Source organism: Otolemur garnettii, unplaced genomic scaffold (genome assembly GCF_000181295.1).
Source record: "Otolemur garnettii isolate 467f Iridium unplaced genomic scaffold, OtoGar3 scaffold00035, whole genome shotgun sequence".
Classification (NCBI taxonomy): Eukaryota; Metazoa; Chordata; class Mammalia; order Primates; family Galagidae; genus Otolemur; species Otolemur garnettii.
Window position 1 is genome coordinate 7,939,391 of NW_003852430.1, and position 21,248 is coordinate 7,960,638.

Below are 21,248 nucleotides of genomic sequence, written 5' to 3' on the forward strand. Positions count from 1 at the left end.
TTGGCGCTAACAGTGGACAAAATGACCCCAGCAGTCTTGGGTCACAAAATCTGTCGCTGAAAAAAACATATTTTTAAATGTTAAAAAAACTGACATTGGTATTGTTAAGACTCTTTTTTGCAAACTTCTTCCCTGTGGCTTGAAGGGAAAAGAAAGTGACAAGGTCAGGGTCAAAAAGTATGTTCTAACTGTTTTGAGTTTCAAGTCTTTTTGCAGAGCAGTCTCTGAGAGGCTCCGTATCTGGAGGCAAGTTATATAATACGTGTTCAGAGTGGGTGCTGGGGAACAACTGGACTGATTTCTCCATAGAAATCAGTTTAGCCTCTGAAGGCTACAAAAGGGGGAAAAGGATTTTCACTTTTTGTTTATATATATTTATGATGCATTATTATTATTGTTACTATGTTAACAAGGATGTTTATAAAGCAAAATATTTTCTATGATCTAAAAATTTCACTTATTAGAAAACTGTGGCCTCCTTCATTCCAGATATTTGGATTATGTGGTACTTGTTCTGTGACATAGTGATTTATTTTTACCTAGTAGTTTAGGATTTTGTTTAAATAGTTGCATAAATTTTCCTAATATACTTCTGATAGAATCTGGCTATAACATAAAGCCTTACTACGTATACTCACTATTTCTAAAATTACTTTTCCAGAAATATCATATATATGTGTGTGTATATATATATATTTTTTGGGGGGGGGGTCAATTGTTCTCATATAGAGCTATCTCCAGCCTTTTAGAGAAGTCTTGTTGAAAAAACGAACTGCTTGGCCAGGTATATAAATATCAAATAAATCTAAGCAGACTAACATTTGTCTTAGCTTGACCCCTAGGGGTCCCTTGGCACATAAATTGAAGGAATCAGAAGAGATAAAGTTTGAAATCCCTTTCGGCTTCAGGTGATAAAATCTCCACTTTACAAATGAGAAAAGTTAGACGCAGAATAACTTGCCCAAGGCCATAATATGAAAAAAAGAAGCAGTTTACAAAAAAAGGTCTTCTGATTTCCAAAATGCCAGAGACCCAAGCCCAGAGAAAATTCATATTAAAAAACATTCAGGTTCCTGCCGTCGTGCAGTTGGGTGGGGTAGGGAGTAGGGACAGTAGTGTGGGGTGGTGGGAGGAGGAGGAGGAGGAAGCGGCGAATCTCTCATAAATGGCGCAAAGCAGGACGCGAAGCCTAAATTCCAGGAGGGTGAGCGAGTACTGCGCTTTCATGGGCCTCTTTTTTATGAAAGTGTGTAAAGGTTGCCATAAAGGACAAACAAGTAAAATACTTTATACATTAGTGGTTGGCATAAAAATTGGGATGAATGGGTTCCGGAGAGCAGAGTACTCAAGCATGTGGACACCAGTCTGCAGAAACAGCAGAACTTCTAGAAGCCAATCGGGAGCAGTGCGCAGAGGGCAAGATGAGAGGGGCGGTCCCAGGGAGGGAGACATCTGGTCTGCAACAGAAAAATGTTGAAAACAAAGGACAAGCAGAAAACACCTGGAAACGGAGATGGTGGCGGTACCAGTGAGACAACTCAGCCTCTACGGAAGAAAAGGGCCCGGGTAGATCCTACTGATGAAAATGAAGAAACATTCATGATCAGAGTTGGAGTTAAAGGAGAGATTCCTGAAGAGCTAAAACCTGGGCTTGTTGATGACTGGGACTTAATTACCAGGCAAAACCAGCTCTTTTATGTTCCTGCTAAGGAAAAGGTGAATTCCTTTCTGGAGGATTATGCAAATTACAAGAAATCCCATGGAAACACAGATAATAAGGAGTATGCTGTTACTGGAGTTGGGGCTGGGATAAAAGAATACTTCAGTGTAATGCTGGGCACTCAGCTCCTGTACAAATTTGAGAGATCGCAGTTTGCTGGAATTCTTGCAGATCACCCTGATGCACCCATGTCCCACTGAACACGGCATCTACTGAGATTATTTGTACAAATTGGAGCCATGTTGGCCTATACACTTTTGGATGAGAACAGCCTTGCTTTATTACTGGACTGTCTTCATGATTTCCTAAAGTATCTGGCAGAGAATTCTGCAACCTTGTTTAGTGCCAGCGATTTCGAAGTGGCTCCTCCTAAGTGCCATCGGAAAGCTGTGTGAGAGACGGTCTCACTCATCTATGTTTGGATCTCTCTAAACACATTTTTGTTCTTAGTCTTTCTCTTGTACAAACGAGGTACTTTGAAGATGTTAGTGTTTAACAGAATTGATGCTGGTTTTCTGTTTGATTTTAAACAGAAAAAATGAAAAGGGTTATAGCTCCTTTTTTCTTTTCTTTTTTTCATTTCAAAGTTGCTACCAGCGTATTCAGCCATGGACAACAGAAAGACATGCTGTAGAATGTTTTATCACCTCGTTGACAAAGCTGCTCTTCAAGGCTGGTGGTTCTTTTCCTTTGACACTACACACTCTTATAATATGTGTTAATGCTGTGTGACAAAATGCTCTGATTCCCACTGCCAAAGGTTCAATTCAGTGTATATAACTGAACACATATCCGTTTGTGCTCCGTTTTTTTTTTTTTAATGGTTCTTAAAGTAAAGAGCTTATCCTTTGCAAGTCACCCATGTTGTTCCTTAGGCATTTTATCTTTGCCCAAATTGTTGAAGAATGGTGGCTTGTTTCATGGTTTTTGTACTTGTGTCTAATGCACGTTTTAACACGATAGACGCAATGCATTGTGTGGCTAGTCTTCTGGAAAAGGGATCTTTTAGGAATTGTTTTGCAGATCTTCAATAAATGTTTTCTTTAAATTTCAAAACAAAACAAAACCAAAAAAATTCAGCTGGCCTCATATAAACCAGATCAAAGGAAAAGTTTTTAAAGACAACATCAAAAGACAATTTACCTAGTTACTAACCTAAGACTTTCACCAATAAGAACCCTAAACCTATGTTGTAGTACATGCTTCTTACTCCATAAAAATGTTTAAAAATAAAAAGCAAGGGGAGGGGGGAGGGAGGTTAAATGAAAAATATACATTCAGTCCTTTAATTTGCTTTTCCATCTAGAGTGATCAGCGATAATAGCTAAAATAAACTCTCCGGATCTCTGGTTTATCCCTCCTCCAGCAGTATTTTTATTCTTTGTAGTCATGCAATTGCATTTATGTGCACTGCATGAATGATATTTCAGTTAACAGAACCTATCAGCCAAGATGCCTGAGGTTTGGATCTAATTTTGACTTTCCACAGTAGCAAGTCTTCATGGAACCTTGGTACTCTCATCTGTAAACACTAATATAAATATAATCATACGGTTAAGTTTAGCCTAACACTTCATCCTTATATATTTTAAGTTTGGCCTAAAGATATTTCATCAGACTATAACCTACTCTTGCATTTATCACAGACTTTGGCCAGTCACAGGTAGCCAAGTGTTCTAACATGTTCTAATAAGGCAAATGCTACACTCTAATCAATCCAGCTATTTCTTTACCTCACTTCTAGTTTCCATACACCATTTTCCTTTTCCTGTCTATATATGTTATCTGGCCATGTAGCAGCTACAGAGTTTTGAACCCATTGTGGTTTTGAGGGCTGCCCAATTTATGAATCCTTCTTTGATCCATTAAATTCTGTTTAATTTGTCTAAAGTGTTTCTTTTAAAATAAACTAACAGGTATATTTACATTTTAAAAACATTTTAATAACCAGGCAATATTATATATCTCATTTAATACTCATAATAATGTTTAGGGAACATTTATTATTAATATTACTTATGTTTTTGTCAAAGAAGAAATAGGCTCAGGTTAGGTAATTTTTTCAAAGTCACATACCTAGTAAGGAAAAATGGTAACTCGGATTCAACTCTTTTATTTGAGGTGCTTTGCACATTGTCATAACCCAACAGCTGACTCAAGAGGAATAACTAATAATAACTTGTTCAGAAGCTTGGGAGCAAGATGGCTGACTAGAGGTACCAGGCAGTCATCATCCACACCAGAAAGGAACAAGGCAACAAGTAAACAGTTAAGATTCAACTGGAGGATCAGAGGAAAACATTGGAGTTTAGCAGGGAGAATGCACCTATGGAGATTAGACGTCCAGGAGGGCACTGAGGAAATACCTGGACTCTGCAGCCCCATTTCCCTTTCCCAGATCAGATCAGCCTAGAGCCAGAAGGGACTTCCAGTTCCCACCAGCCCCCACTGCCAGTGCAAACACCTACAGTCCTTACTACTGAAGAATCCCAGAGTCTCCCAGTTTGGAGAGCTGCTGGGAATTCATGAAGCTGCATTGCCCTGAATTAGGAGCATAACATGTGTACACCCCATCCCCCATCCACCCTCTGTGAAGCAATCTGCTTAGCAAAGCCTCGTCTTGAGACCAGAGCCCCCTCTCTAGTGTGCCCTACTCTGGGGCCAATTGCCCCTGCACCTCTCCAGAAGGAAGGCTCCATCTTCATTCCACCAAGCCCACCCCAGTGGCTGCCCACCACAACTCCAACAGCATGGAGGTTGGTGCCAGAATCAGCTGTAACACCAAAGGGTAATGGTCAAAATATTTAGCAATTAGGGCAGCTAATAAACAATAATAAACACCTTCATTACATCTACTATGTATCAGGTCTCTTCTAAATACTTTACATGTATTAAACAATTTAGTCTGCGTACAATCCCTTGAAATAAATACATTACCATCCCTGCTTTAGAAATGAGGAAAACTGAGTCAAAGAAAGACTAATTAACTATCTCAAGGTCACAGGTGTGATAAGTGGTGGTGCTACGATTTGAACCCAGCCAATTGCCTCCAGAGCACCAAGTACTTAATGAATTCTTAATGAATACTTGGTCAGAATGCCCCTTCACCATTGCCAGGGTGTCAGGAAGCTGAGTCTAGGTCTTAGAGGGCATTGCAGAGCCAGGTGCTAACTCTAATTGTTTAATTAACCGATGGTGTACAGGTCCCTGGGACCTAGAGAAATAGTAGGACAGGTAGAGAAGTTTAGAGAGAGGGGACCATTAAAAGGCTCTTGCTAGCTGCTGTTATCAATCAGTTAGAAATACTTCATTTATTAAGTAGTAAGTAATACAGTTCTCCCTGGTTGCCCCATTATGTTGACTAGCTATGCCTATACATAGTAAGTAATAAACAGACGTCAGCTATGATTTTTTTAACACCCAGACACTGTGAATTATGGTGATCTTTGTTAGGAAGACATCCATTTCTAGATTACTTATGGGCCTTTGACCAGCCTAGAGATGGCGGCGCTCATTGGGTCCAGCTCTAATCCCTTATTGAGCATCTCTAGATTCTGAACACAATAAACTAAGAGGAGCTCTCAGAGTGATGAAGACATGTCAAGCAGTCTGAGGATTCTCAGAGGGGCAGTGTGACTGAAATACTCTTGCTTGGATTCTACAGTACTGCTATTATGAAACAGGTGGACCATCTTATAAATAGAATCTTCAGATAGCCATGGAAACTAAGCCAAGCTTAAACAGAAGAGAGAACATTTGAGCTAAAGGCAGAGAGGGGGTGAGTTAAACTAAACTGGAAGAACCATGAGCAGAGAAGTAGTGTAACTGTGATCACATGGCACAAATATACAAATCTAACTCATGCTTAATTTAGACAATCCCAAAATTCTGCTACAAAAGGCTGATTCTAATCCTTTTTGACATTTCCACCAGAGCAGCTTCTCTCCTGCCTCAGCCTGCTGAGTAGCTGGGACCTCGGGTGCATGCCACCGTGTCTGGCATGAGCAGCTTTTCTCAATTCAGAAATGTGTCTGCTATCATTCCATCAGATGGCTCCTTTGTCTCATACACAGGAATGGCCATAAAGAATGTCTCATACTGGAGCAGTGCCTATGGCTCAAAGGAGTAGGGTGCTGGCCCCATATGCTGGAGGTGGCAGGATCAAACCCAGCCCCAGTCAAAAACTGCAAAGAGAGAGAGAGAATGTCTCATATTATGTGGGAATAGGTAGGCTGATAGATAGACCCCCACAGGCCTTTCAAAAGCCAAGTTAAAGCCTGCAGGTAGGCCACCCCTGGGAAAATTAGCCATGCAGGAGAGCTGAGGTCATCAGCTAATAGCTAAGCTAGAGAAGCTGAGAAGTCTGCCTCAACAGATGAGATTTGCTCTCCCCCTCTCTCTTCTGCTTGCACTGTTATCAGGCCACTTCAGATGTTCCATTACCCTATGTTCCTGCTTAGCCTTTACCCAACCTTCCCAGGGGCTGTAATATCCTCTGTCTCATTCTGAACCTTGTCTGGTGACTACTGACTGCTTGCTGTGCATCCCTGCATATCTACTCTCTTATGTATCCAATAAAAAGATTCTGGGAAACAGGATAGGTGCTGAATTGTTTTCATGCTGCCGCCAGGCACCTGAAACAGTGTTTGCCTTTACAGACTTCTCATTTATGCATTAAGTTTGGTGTAAGTTTCATGATCTCCTCAGCACCATCTCCCTTGCTGACCACTGTCCCAGGTTGGGGTCCACTAGACACTAAACAATATTACAAGACATATTCATAATTCATGTTTTTCTCGTCATGGTATTTCTTTTGAAATGATGTTTCTATGGCTTCATATAAGTTTATCATTTTGCATTTCAACTCAATAGCTTTGTCAAATTAACTGAAATAGACTTAACCTAAGGAATTCTGCCAGGCATTACATTTAGACCCTAATTTGACCTAATAAGTTTCTTTCCAATATAGAAATCAGTGTTATTTAGATTCTAAATATCACTGATTTTATTCATTTACTTTTAATTTTCTCTAACAGTTACCTTTTTAATGTCAATCCTTTAAAAACCTTTATTTTGACCCCTGTATAACAGCTAGAGTCTGAGATATAATTGTTAATGTATTCAGCAAGTACTCTGATTTTGTGAATGACAAAAGCATATTAAAACAAAAGCAAGTAAAAGAAAATTTCATCAAGTTTTAACTTCTATTAGAAATAGTAGGAGAAAAAAGGGTCAATGATTATCTGATTTAAAAGAATATCATTGGTGGGCGGCACCTGTGACTCAAAGGAGTAGGGCACTGGCACCATATGCTGGAGGTGGCAGGATCAAACCCAGCCCCAGCCAAAAACTGCCAAAAAAAAGAATATCATTGTTTCTCAGCCTTTTGGGTAGAATCAAGGATAAAAGAATATGTCAGAGAAAACAATATGCCTTTAGTTTCCTTAAACTGTGTTCTTCAAAGAAAAGGGAGGAATATGTACTTCAAATATTTACAGAAGAGACACTTTAAGAACACATCACATGCAGGTTTCCTGCTTACCCTGGGTGCTGATTAAGGAGCCACTCCAGGTACTCGCAGACCCATGCAGGCAGTGTGCCCGCTGACTTCACTCTTAGTGTCTCCTGTTGCCTTCTCTGCTATCTCCAATGTTTCGCCCTCTGATGAGAATTTATTCCTCCTATCTGTGATTTTGTATTCTTTGACCAGCAATTCGTCTTTATCTAACTGTTCTCTGCGTCCAGTTTTACCTTTTCTACCCATCTTTTGTACTGTTGCCATGTTACTTCTCTAAATCAAAGTTTTTGCTTTATTATTTCTTTGATGAAAATATCTCCACAATTCTCTATTACCTTTAAGAAACATCCAAATTAGTATTCTCTGAGGCCCTCCATAATCCAGCCTTGCCAATCTCCCCAGCCTTCACAGCTGGCCATTTTCACATGTGAACTCTACCTCTACCTATACAAAACTAGTTTCATCATTCCTCAGGCCCACATTATGTCCTTCTTGCCTAGACCGCTATTGATTACTTAGCCCTGCCATGTGTGTTGCAATGGGGGAGGGAGACCCAACAGAGTGGACTGAGAATTCCCCCATTCCCCGGACTTTCCCTACTGGCCAGGGTCAGGAGACATGAGAGGAGCAATGCAAGAAATTCACATGCAGGCGGTGCCTGTGGCTCAGTGAGTAGAGTGCCGACCCTATATACTGAGGTTGGTGGGTTTGAACCTGGCCCTGGCCAAACTGCAACAACAACAATAAAAAGTAAATAAATAAAAGTCTTTAAAAAAAAAAAAAAACTAGAAATTCACATGCAGAGTTTCAGCTGAGACCCAGACAGACTGACACCATATCAGCCAGTAGTGAGGCAGATAGGTATCACCCTGAACCAAATCTCAAGAGCCTTTTATTAGGGTTTAGGGACATGCACAAACAAAGTAAAGAAGTGAGAAGTTAACAGTCTCATGACTCAATTAAACAGGTGGTCTTTTGATCAAGGAAGAGGACTATCGAAATGAAGGATAGTAAAGTATTAAATCACAGATTAAACAATTCCATCATAGGGCCTTAATGAGGAATGGTTACTGCCCACAGGCTACAGAGTCATGGCTCAAGGGTAATTGTCAACTGCTTTCTAACTCCACTGATATCCTGTCTCAGCTAAGCTGCTGATTTCTATCTAGACCTTTCTCAAACTAGTTTCTTATCTAATCTGCTGAATATTCCAAACCCCCTTGCCACTGTAGGCATGCAGGACAGCAGGGGTCTGAGGCCCAGTCTGATGTGCAGGAGTCCTCTGGAATGTCAGTCTATACTAAGCTTCTACAGTACAGCAGTGTCCAGTGCCTCACATTGGAAGAGTAAAGGTTGCCTTGGGCCACACATTAAATATACAAACACAAAAGCTGATTAGCAATAAAAGGTCCATGCCTACTAATAAAGTCCTCACAAAATCAGCAAGTGGCCCATGGGGCTGCCTGTTGGACATTCCTGATATCCTATCCTGATAAGATAATTATCTACTTTTCTGGCCATGACTAAAAGTTAACTCCCTAGATGGTTTGATGTAATCACTCTATTCAAAGATGGTTAATGTTCTTAGTATTATGAGGGAAAGGATATTGCAGAATGTGATTCCTAGGTCTCCTTTCTTTTTTAACTTTCTTATTTTATTTAATTGACAGACATTGTATATATTTGTAGTGCACAATATGAATTTTTGATACATATACATTGTAGAATGGCTAAGTCAATCTATTTAGCATATGTGTTACCTCACACACTTTTTTTTTTGGTGGTGAGAATACTTAAAATCTATACTCTTATTAATTTTCAAATATACAATATATTGTTACTAACAGTAGCCACCATGCTGTACATTAGATCTCTTGAAGATATTCTTTTGTTTAACTGAAATTTTGTATTCTTTGACCAAATCTCTTCAATTTCCCCCACCTCTGAGCCTCTAGTAATCATCATTCAATGCTCTGTTTGTACATGGAGTATAACTTCTCTAAATTCCACCTATAAGTGAAGCCATGCAATATTTGTCTTTCTGTTCCTGGCTCATTTCACTTCACATAATGTTCTGCAGTTTCATCTACTGTTATAACAAATGACAGGATTAAGGGATGAGGCAGGATGCCTGAGTACAAGCAGCAGGTGTGTACTTTTTCTCCAGAGAACAAGGATATCCATTAAAACCCCATGTTTCAAAAAGCTTGTCAGAGGGGAAATATTGAAGATAAAGCAAGGCAACAGAAGACTTTGAGGGTGAAGCTTGTGAACAGACTGTCCACATGGGTCTGCTAAATACCTTATGTGGCCCCTTAACTTGAGACCCAGGGAAGGGTAAGAAAGAAACGTTTGGTGCCCCACACTGCCACCAAGAACCTTTGCAGTTTTGGTTTAAAAGGAGCTCCATAACACCCATGGTCCTCCAGAGTGCTGTAGAGAGCTCATGTGAAGATTTTATAGGCACTGGTACCCAGAACAAACTAAGGGTCCCGCCTGCAATGCTCTTGGCCCTGCCCTGAAGCAGATCATCTTGGCTGCTGTGTCAGGGAGAGAGACAAGAACCCAGGACATCTCCTGCACCCCAGGGTTGAGTTTCACCACTACAGCCGTAGACTGGGGCAGATCTAAGGAGTGTTCAGACCAGGAGCTCCATTCTTGCAGGCTTTGTTCATAGCTACCCACCTGGCTACTTCCATGGAGAGCCGTGTGGTGCTTCAGCCACATCTTGCCCCTAACTGGACTGCAACCAACCTCCAAGTGGCTGGGTTGAACCTTTGCTAGGCAGGCCGGGACCAGCCTGCTTCTCTTGGTCAGGGTTAGCACTTGGGCTCAGGGATCTAGGAATGGCATGGGACCATTCCCATACTTCCAGGACTCTGTCATAGCACAAAGTATTCAGGGGCCCAGAGGGGAGATTTGTGGAGTGATCTTGAGCAGAGAGGAGGCCCAGGTGAACAGAACTGAAAGTGTAGTGTGTGTTTGTGCTGCAGTGCTCACATGAGATACCCTACTTCCCTCAGAAACATCAGCCAAACTTTCTTTCCTGACTGGGGAGACTAACAGTCTAGTCCAGCTGGGCTGCCTGAATGCAGGTGCCTTTTGGCTGGCCTGGCTGATTTGGCCAGCTGCTGTTGGCCAGAAGCTACAGGGAAGTCCACCAATTCAGGGGAGGAGAAGAATCTGAACCCCACTTCCACCTGCAAAACTGTGGATTCTATATTGCCCTGTTCCATGAGCAGGTTCTTGGGCATGTTGGAGGTACCTCCACCCCTCCTCTAGGCTGACCCCAGCAGCCTGGTAACTGACCTTTGACTTCCATTGGGATAATGCTTATATGAACCTGGAGGGATCCCAGACACAGACTTGTTCAACCCAGGCCCACCATATCCTCTCACCCATCTACCAGAACAACCTGGGTGTTGGCAGATCACAAGAGAAGGCTGCCTGGGAGCTCCACTCATTGCCTGGGATGTCAGTGCTTCTTTTGATAGACTAGAGCAAGGCATAGGTTCAACAGACAATATCACATCTAGGTCTCTCTTGCCAGTACCTCCTGTTAGCCGGGAGATCAACTTATACAGCCCATTTCATCATTTGCTTATTCAGTTTTACAGAGCTTATTAACTCTTACCCAGAAGTGCCACCTGCTGGCCTCAAGACAAAACTGGGCATCTAGATATAATTCTACTGTCAGAAGCATGGGAGGCTGGAGAAAGAGATAAGATTCCAGAGACTTCTATTTATTTTTCTCTGCAGGAGACAAGGAATACACCCACATATAGTACATCACCACTATAGCTTACAAATAACTAACATTTGAGAAGAACGCCACGCTAAGGCCATTACTAAGGAATTTATTCAGAGCCTTGGCAATCTGAAGGTATCCACAAGCAAAACCAAAGGTCCTTACCTAACATACACTACAGTCATAACCTTAAGAGGGAAAGAAAAAGTCCTTTTATTTTGGTGGTGACTTAAAATCTACTCTCGTAGTAATTTTCAAGCAGACAATATATTGTTATTAACAGTCACCACCAAGCTGTATGTTAGATTTAACTTCACTTTCTCCTAAAAAAAAGTAAAGTCAAAAATGAAAAATGAGCCAGGTGTCATGGCTCACACCTGTAATCCTAGCACTCTGGAAAGCTGAGATGGGAGGATTGCTTGAGCTTAGGAGTTCAAGACCAGCCTAAGCAAGAGTGAGACCCCATCTCTACTAAAAGTGGAAAAACTAGCAGGCACTGTGGCAGTGGCTATAGTCCCAGCTACTTCGGAAGCAGAGGCAAGATCACTCAAACCCAGGAGTTTAAGGTTGCTGTGAGCTATGATGCCAGGGTGACAGAGTCTCTGTCTCAAAAGGACAAAAAAGAAAATAGAGAAATGGTAGCTTCTTCAGATGATAAGGAACTTGTGCAAAAACCCTGGCAGTATCACAAAACAGAATGTGAAAAACAAAAACAGAATGGAATAACATTCCCAAAGGATTACACGTGGTCTCCAACAATGGATTACAACAAAAAGAAGATTTTTGAAATATGAGGTCACAAATTAAAAATGTAGATCACAAATAAGCTTAATGAGATCTAAGAGAAAGATGAAAACCAACACAAAGAAATAAAAAGAAAATTCAGGATATGAATGAAAAATTCACTCAAGAAACAGATCTTGGTCAGGCATGATGACTCATGCCTGTACCCCTAGCATTTTGAGAAGCTGAGGTAGGAAGATTGCTTGAGCTCAGGAGTTCAAGACCAGCCTGGGCAACAGCAAGACCTCATCTCTACCAAACATAGAAAAATTAGGTGGGCATCGTGGCACATGCCGTAGTCTCAGCTACTCAGAAGGCTGAGGCAAGAGGCTCACTTAAGCCTAAGAGTTTGAGGTTGCAATGAGCTATGATGACACCAAGGAACTATGTTCAGGGAGACAGAGCAAGACTGTCTCCAAAAAAGGAGATTCAAAAAAAATAAAAATAAGACTCATTTAGGGAATCATAAAATACAATAAAAAGTTTTAACTACAGATTAGACCAAACAAAAGAAAGAATTTCATAGCTTGAAGATAAGGTTTTTGAATTTACCCAGTCAAAAAAAAAGAATTAAAATAAATGAGTAAATTATTCAAGAAATATTAGGGTGTAAAATTCCAAACATAAGAATTATAGGTATCCTTTAGGGAGATTAAGAAAAACAAAAAAATCAGGGAAAACCTATTTGAGGGAATAATAGCAGAAAACTTTCCTGGATCTTGCTAGAGATACAGACATCCAGATTCAAGACGGTCATCAAACTTCTAGAAGATTCATTGCAAATAAGACATCATCAAAGCACATTGTTATCAGTCTTGCCAAAGTCAGAATGAGAAAATCCTACAATCTGTTAGATAAAAGCATCAAATAACTTACAAAGGAAAACCCATCAGATCAACAGCAATCTTCTCAGCAGAAACTTACGAGCCAGAAAGGATTAAGATCCTATCTTTAATCTTCATAAACAAGTAACTCTCAGCCAAGAATTTTGTCTCCTGCAAAACTAAGTTCCATGAATAAGGGAGAAACAAAGACTTTTTCTAGACAAGCAAACATTAAGAGAGTTTGTCACTATTAGATTATTCCTATAAGAAATGCACAAAGGAGTTTTAAGCTTTGAAATGAAAAGTTGACACCAGTATAAAAAATCCTGTATTAAAAAAAAAGAAAGAAATGAAAACAAAATAACACAATGAGAATGCAAAGTAACTAACTATTATAACAACCACCATATTTACTGGGACAGAATCTCACAAGTCATTGTTACCATTGAATATAAGCTGTCTACAGGTCCCTACTTAACTGATAGTTGGTGGAATGGATTTAAAAAACATAAGCTGGCTGAGCTTGGTGCCCGTAGCTCAATGGTTAGGGAGCTGGCCACATACACCAGGGTTGGCAGATTTGAATCCAGCCTGGGCCTGCTAAACAACAATGATAACCAAAAAAATAGCCAGTTGTTGTGGAGGTGCCTATAGTCCCAGCTACTCGGGAGGCTGAGGCAAGAAAATCACTTAAGCCCAAGAGTTTGAGATTGTTGTGAGCTGTGACACCACAGCACTCTACCAAGGGCAACATAGGAAGACTCTGTCTCAAAAAGAAAAAGCCAGGTATCTGTTACCTTCAAGTGACCCACTTAAATTACAAGATTCTCATAAACCCAAAGTTAAAAGGTACAAAGTAAATGAAAACTAAAAGTGATCAGGAGTGGCTCCTTTTATATCAGATAAAGCAAGCTTTCAATTAGCGATGTTTTTTTTTTTTTTAAAAAAGGGCATTCTACAATGATAAAGGCATAAATTCAACAAGAAAGTAAAACAATCCTAAATATCTGTGCACCTAACATTGGAGCTTTCAGATTTATAGAACAAATACTACTGGACATCACAGCAGAAATAAACAGCAATACATTAATTGTGGGAGATTTTAACAGTCCACTGATGGAACTAGATAGATTATGGAGGCAAAAAATCAACCAAGAAACACTGGACTTAAATGCGACTCTAGAACAAATGGACCCAACAGACTTTACAGAACATTCTACCAAAAACCGCAGAATATATATTCTTCTCATTAGCACTTGAAATGTTCTCTAACATAGACTATACATTAGACCATAAAATAGGTCAAAAATTTTTTTTTCAACTGAAATCATATGAAACTCCTTCTCAGATCATAGTAGTATAAAATTAGAAATCAGTTACAAGAGGAATTCCCAAGACTATGCAGTTACTTAGAAATTAACCTGTTGCTAGATAATCTTTGGGTCAATGATGACCCGAAGATAGAAATTTAAAAATTCTTTAAAATATATGACAATAATGACACAAGCTGCCAAAAATCACTGGGATACAGTAAAAACAGTGTTAAGAGGGAAATATATAGCATTCAATTCCTACATCAAAAACACCACAAGTTAACAATCCAATATCACACCTCAAGGAGCTAGAAATACAAGAACAAACCAAATCGAAAACTAGTAGGAGGATAAGAAATAACAAAGGTCAGAACAGAACTAAATGAAATGTTTTAAAAAGGATCTAGAAAAGAAAAAGTTGGTTCTTTGAAAAGATAAATTAAATTGGTAGACTGCTAAATAGGTTAACCAAGAAAAGAAGAGAGAAGCTGCAAATAAGCGCAATCAGAAATGAAAAAGCAGGCTGAGCTTGGTGGCTTACACCTTGAATCCCAGCACTCTGGAAGGCCAAGGTGGGTGGATCACCTGAGCTCACAGGTTCAAGACCAGCCTGAGCCAGAGCGAGGCCTCATCTCTAAAACTAGCTGGGCGTTGTGCCGGGTGCCTGTAGTCCCGGCTACTAAGGAGGCTGAGGCAAGAGAATTGCTTGAGCCCGAGAGTTTGAGGTTTCTGTGAACTATGATGCCACAGCACTCTACCAAGGGCAACAAAGTGAGGCTCTATCTCAAAAAAAAAAAAAAGAAAGAAAGAAAGAATGAAAAAGAAATGGAAAAGGAGACATTACAACTGATCCCACAGAAATACAAAAGATTATCTGAGACTACTATGAATACCTCCATGCATACAACCTAAAAAAATCAGAGGAAATAGTTAAATTTCTGGAAAATTACAACTCCTCAAGCCTCAATCAGGATGAAACAGAAATACTGAACAGATCAGTAACAAATACTAAGGTTTAATCAGCAATAAAATGTCTCCCAAGCCCAAGACCAGTAGGATTTACAGCCAAATTCTACCAGACACTCAAAAAAGAACTGATACTATTTCCACCACAACTATTCCAGAAGAATAAGAGAGAATCCTCTTTAGCTCATTCTATGAGGTCAGCATCACCTTGATACCAAAGGCAGGAAAAGATACAACAAAAATAGAAAACTATACACCAATATCCTTGATGAACATAGAAACAAAAATCCTCGAGAAAATATTGGCAAACAGAATCCAACACCACATCAAAATATAATTTATCAAGATCAGGTTTTATACCAGATATGCAAGAATGGTACTGCATACACAAGTTAATGATTCACAACAGAAACAATTTAAAACAAAAACCATGTAATCATTTCAATAGGTTCAGAAAAATAAAACCCAGCATCATTTCATGATTAAAAAAAAAAACTCTCAACAAACTAGGCACAGAAAGAACATAGTTTGCATTAATAAAAGCCATATATAGCAAATCCACAGGTAACATCATACTGAATGGAGAAAAGTGAAAGCATTCCCCTGGGAACTGGAACAAGACAAGGGTGCCCACTTTGGCCACCACTAGTCAACATAGTACTAGAGGTGCCAGCCAGAGCACCTTTTCTTTCTCAGAAAAGAGAAAGAAATAAGAGCATCCAAACTGGAAAAAAGAAAGTGAAATTATCTCTATTTGTCAACAATATGCTCTGAGACCTAGAAAACCCTATAAAAGAGTCCTAAAATTTATAAATGAATTCAGTAAAATCTCAGAAGACAAAATCAAGGTACACAAATAAATAACACTGCCATACACCAACAGTGACAAAGCTGAGAATCACATCAAGAACTCAATCTTGGGACTGCACCCATGGCTCAGTAGGTAGGTCACCAGCCCCATATACCCAGGGTGGCAGGTTCAAACCTGGCCCTGGCCAAACTGAAACAAAAAAATAGCGGGGTGTTGTGGCGGGCACCTGTAGTCCCAGCTACTCAGGAGGCTGAGGCAAAAGAATCGCCTCAGTCCACGAGCTGTGAGCTGTGACACCACAGCACTCTACCGAGGGTGACAAAGTGAGACTCTGCCTCTAAAAAAAAAAAAAAACTCAATCTCATTTTCAATAGCTACCAAAAAAAAAAAAATCTAGGAATATGCTTAACCAAAGAGATGAAAGATTTCTACAAGGAGAACTACAAGACACTAATGAGAGGAATCACACATGGCACACATATGTGAAAAAACACCTCAGGCTTGTGAATCAGAAAAATCAATATTGTAAAAATGTCTATACTACCCAAAGCAATCTACAGATACAATTCAATTTCAATTAAAATACCAATGTCAGGGCGGCACCTGTGGCTCAAAGGAGTAGGGCACCAGCCCCATATACCAGAGGTGGCTGGTTCAAACCCAGCCCTGGCCAAACTGCAACAAAAAAATAGCTTGGCATTCTGGCAGGCACCCATAGTCCCAGCTACTCAGGAAGCTGATGCAAGAGAATCGCCTAAGCCCAGGAGTTGGAGGTTGCTGTGAGCTGTGACATGATAGCACTCTACAGAGGGCGATAAAGTGAGACTCTGTCTCTACAAAAATAAATAAATAAAATGCCAATGTCATTCTTCATGGATTGGAAAAAACAATGCTAAAATGCACATGGAACCAAGAATACTCGAAGCAACTCTAAGCAAAAAGAACAGACCTCAAGGCATGACATTACCAAACTTCAAATTGCACCACAAGGCAATAGTAACCAAAGCACATGGTATTGGTATAAAGGGAGGCACATAGACCAATGGTAGAGAATAGAGAGCTCAGAAATAAATCCAAATACCTGTAACCAACTGATCCTTGACAAAGCAGACAAAACATACGCTGAGGAAACAACACACTATTCAATAAATGGTGCTGAGAAAATTGGATGGCCATACGCAGAGGAATGAAACTACATTCCTGTCTCTCTTCATACGTAAATAACTAACTTGAGATGGATCCAAGACATAAATGTCAGACTTGAAACAATAGAAATTGGCCTAGGCAAAGAAAAAAAAAAGGGGGGGCAAAGATCCCCAAAGCAAATGTAATATGAACAGAAATAAATAAATGGGACTTAAATAAACTAAAAAGCTTCTGCACAGTAAAAGGAACAATCAAGAGATTAAATAGACTACCTCCTGAACGGGAAAAAGTATTTACCAACAAATTATACATCCAACAAAGGACTAATGTCCAGAATATAAAAGGAATTGAAACCAATCAACAAGAAAAAAGCCAAATAACCCCACCAAGAAACAGGCAAATGACATTGACAGGCATTTCTCAAAAGAGGATATGCAAATGGGCAACAAACACTTGAAAACAGGCTCAACATCAGTAATCATCAGAGAAATGCAAATTAAAACCACGATGAGATACCATCTCACCTCAGTGAGAACAACCACAATTACAAAGTCAAAAGCAATAGATATTGGCGTAGATGGGGTGAACAGGGAATGCTTATACATTGTTGGTGGGAATGTAAATTAGTACAACCTCTGTGGAAAATAGTACGGAGATTTCTCAAAGAACTGAAAGGAGATCTACCATTCAATCTGGTAATGTCACTGCTAGGAATCTGGTAATGTCACTGCTACCCCCCAAAAGATGTCATCGTATTAAAAAGTACATTAAGACATGTGCTCATGTTTATCACAGCACAATTTATAATTGTAAAAATGTGGAACTAACTTAAGTGCCCATCAGCTGATGAGGGGATTCAAAAAAAAAAATACATTTTATATAATGTACTTTGGAATACATGGAATACTATTAGTCATAAATTGAATGAAATAAAGTCATTTGCAGCCACCCGAACGGAACTGGAGGCCATTATCCTAAGTGAAGGAACTTAGGAATGGCACGTTCTCACTTACAAGTGAGAGTTAAGCTATGGGTGTACATGGTCCCACAGAGTGCATTAATCAACCCGGGAGACTCAGAAGGGAAAGGGTGAGAGGGGGTGAGGGATGAAAAACTACCACCCAGTCCAGTAAACACAATGCAGGTGATGGGTCACAAAACCCAGATACCATCACTAGGCAATTAATCTATGTGACTAAAAATCACTTAGACTCATAAATCTATTGAATCTTTAAAAATCACCCGGAATGAATCTAATGTTAACCAATCAGCTTTTTTTCCTATTCTATTTTCTTGTCCCTGCCTTACAAAATCCTTCATTCTGCTATTGACCAAGGAGCACCCTCATTCTCCTTTGTAGCATTAGAGACTGCCCTGATTCATGAACTGTGAATAAAAGCCAATTTCATCTCTAAAAAAGAACTTGATTTCCTTCCAAGAGGCGGAATACTATTTCTCTATGTATATATACCACATTTTCTTTATCCGTTCATCTGTTACCGGACACTTAGGTTGACTCTACACCTTAGCTATTGTGAATAATGCTGCAATAATAATAATAAACACGGAAGTTAGACACCTCTTCGACATGCTCATCTCATGCCCTTTAGATATAGAGTCAGTGGCAAGATTGCCAGATTATATGGTACTTCTATTTTTAATAGATGGTTAATGTTTTTAAGTACCCAGGGAAAGCAAAGCCCTTATTAAAGTTTGTGACCTATTCAAGTAACTCCGAATCTTTGTTATTTTCATTACAATTAGTAAACTGTATCATCCTCCTTTACAGCTCCCATTTACTAAATAATATGAAATAATCCTCTTTATAATTAAAATGGCTTTTTTTTCCATCTACATACATTTTACTCCAAGCCAAAAGGCAATTATTAGTTTAACCCAGGAATGATGATCCCTTAAGTGCCATGTATATCTTTAGGCACCCTTTGGACAATTAAGAAACACTACAGCTAGGTCAGGATCCCGTAAACCAGGGAACTACTCGGAGCTTAGTATGTGCTTGGGCAATCTAGGATACAGAGTACATTGATCTGAACAGGATAACTGCTGTGGGAATGGGGCTGGGGGAAATCAGAAAACTTGGGAGATTTGGCAGTTTCGTTATTGATTGGCTATAGGAAGTGGCAGACAGAAAGGTCGAAGATGACAGGTTTCTAACCAGGACACCCAAAAGACAAGAGACCTAAGAGGGAAAATACTGAAAGCCCTACTGTAAAGGGAAGTGCCAGAGGATCATGCTGCTGAAATGATAAACAAGGCTTATCCAATGCCATCAACACAGGGATGAATTAATAACTGTGATCTATGCATACCACAGAATACTATTCAGCCATACAGAAGACGGGGACTTGGCATTATTTTTCTAGATGGATTTGGAGAACACTCTCCTAAGTAAAGCATTTGAAGAATGGAAAAGCAAGCATCCCATGTACTCAATACTATTTTGAAACTAGCAGGTGAACAACTATAGGCCCACGTGAGAAAAAACACATTTCAATTCCAGAAGAGGGTTGGGGTTCAGTAAATTCCCACCTAATGGGTACAACATAGGGGTTTATGCCACACTACCTGGGTGAAGAACTCAACTGCAACTCGGACCTTACCTTACAAATGCAAACAAAGTAGCCTAATCGTATGACACTCAAATTAATCTGAAAAAAAAAAAGACTCATCCGATGCTTTTTGGGACCACGTCACTGGAGGCCTTGTTAAGAACAGTTCCAGGGGAAGCGTGTGAGCAGGAGCTACATGCAGTGAGTTATAGAGGAATGAAAGGATCATCCCCAGGTCTGGTCAGAGGAGCACACCTGGATCAGCAGATGTCAGGCATGGAGGAGCTTCCAAAAGGCAACCGCCAGATGCATTCACACAGGAGATGAACCATTTTCACTGAGAAGCAATTGGAAGCTTTGAAAGTCTTGTATGATAAGAACCCATACCCAAACCCCAGCCTTCAGAAAGAGATGGCCTCAAAAAATAGACATACATCCAACAGTATTACAGGTTTGGTTCAAGAACCACAGAGCATAACTCAAGAAAGCAAAATGCAACAACCTCAAGCTCCACAGCAGCCAGAGCCCGAGGGTGGAGTCAAGAGCAGTCCCTCCCAAGAAGACAGGTACACACAACCCAGAACCCCCAGCAACAACTATCCAATAGCCTGTGTTTATGCGGATTCCCAGGCACCCTTGTACCAACTCAGCCTGGACCCCAGTGTTAAGGCCCCTGCAGATGTCTTCCTTGGCCACAGAATAGTCCACTTTGGCTGCTGTCAAGGCCCCAACATTTACTGCCTGTGTCCCATTTTAGAATCCCAGGTCAGTGTTCCCTGCTCCCCTTCTAATGTGTTTGGCTGTAAACTTCTGCAAAGTAGGGAGAGACCCTAGATGTAAAAGGTCACGTGTAATGATTCCCACTCGAGAATCCTAGCGGTAGACAGACACCACACAGACAGGTGGAGTTCAGAAACACGTGGTACCAGAGAAAGGCTCGGAGGCTACATGCTGTGTAATTCCATCTGAGTGAGTTCTGAGAGAAAAGAGTTCTGAAACTCAGATTAGTGGCTATTCATGTGGGGAGAATTAAAATGCTTCATGTCTTAATTACGATGGGAGAAACGTGGCAAATATATTCATTAAAACTCTAAGAACTGGCTTGGCACCTGGGGCTCAAGTGGCTAAGGCTCCAGCCACATACACCTAAGGTGGCAGGTTCGAATCCAGCCCCGGCCTGCTGAACAACAATGGCGGCTGCAACCAAAAAATAGCAAGGCATTGTTGTGGGTGCTGGTGGTCCCAGCTACTTGGGAGGCTGATTTGCTTGAGCCCAGGAGTTGGAGGTTGCCGTGAGCTGTGAGGCCACTGCACTCTACCCAGGGGGGGGATAGCTTAAGGCTGTGTCTCAAAAAAAAAAAAAAAAGGGAAGAAGAGGAGGAATGGAAGGTGTGGAGCCCAGGATCCACGCACAGTAAGCACGCCAGAAATAGGATGAAGTGAAGGCAGGAAATAGCAACTCAACAGATGAGGAGAAGAAGACAGAAGGGAGGCCACGGGAGGAACACGGAGAGGTTCAAGAAAAGTTGAGGCTGCTTTTAGGGAAGAAAGACTTACACACGTTTCAATCCTTAGGGAAAGGAACCAGAAAAACGATATTGCTGAGAGGAGACAAAGAATAAGGTCCCTGAGAGAGCAGGAAGGATGAAAAGTAGAGTTGAAATGAAGGGATGAACTTTGATACCCTTGGATGCTCAGATAAAGGAAAGAGGACAGAACGTCGGAAGGAGCAGAGCTGGGAACTGCACGCCTGTGCCCCGCCACACTGAAGCCAAACCCCCAGCCGGATGGTGTTGGGGGGCGGGGTTTGGGTAAGGTGATGAGATCCTGAGATACAGCCTCCTGATGG

At 40.6% G+C, this 21,248-nt stretch overlaps 1 pseudogene; it reads left to right on the forward strand.

Annotated features, from left to right (window-relative positions):
• The first annotated feature begins 1,021 nt into the window (after positions 1 to 1,021).
• Positions 1,022 to 2,115, forward strand: LOC100955639 (annotated as a pseudogene).
• Positions 2,116 to 21,248: the final 19,133 nt, after the last annotated feature.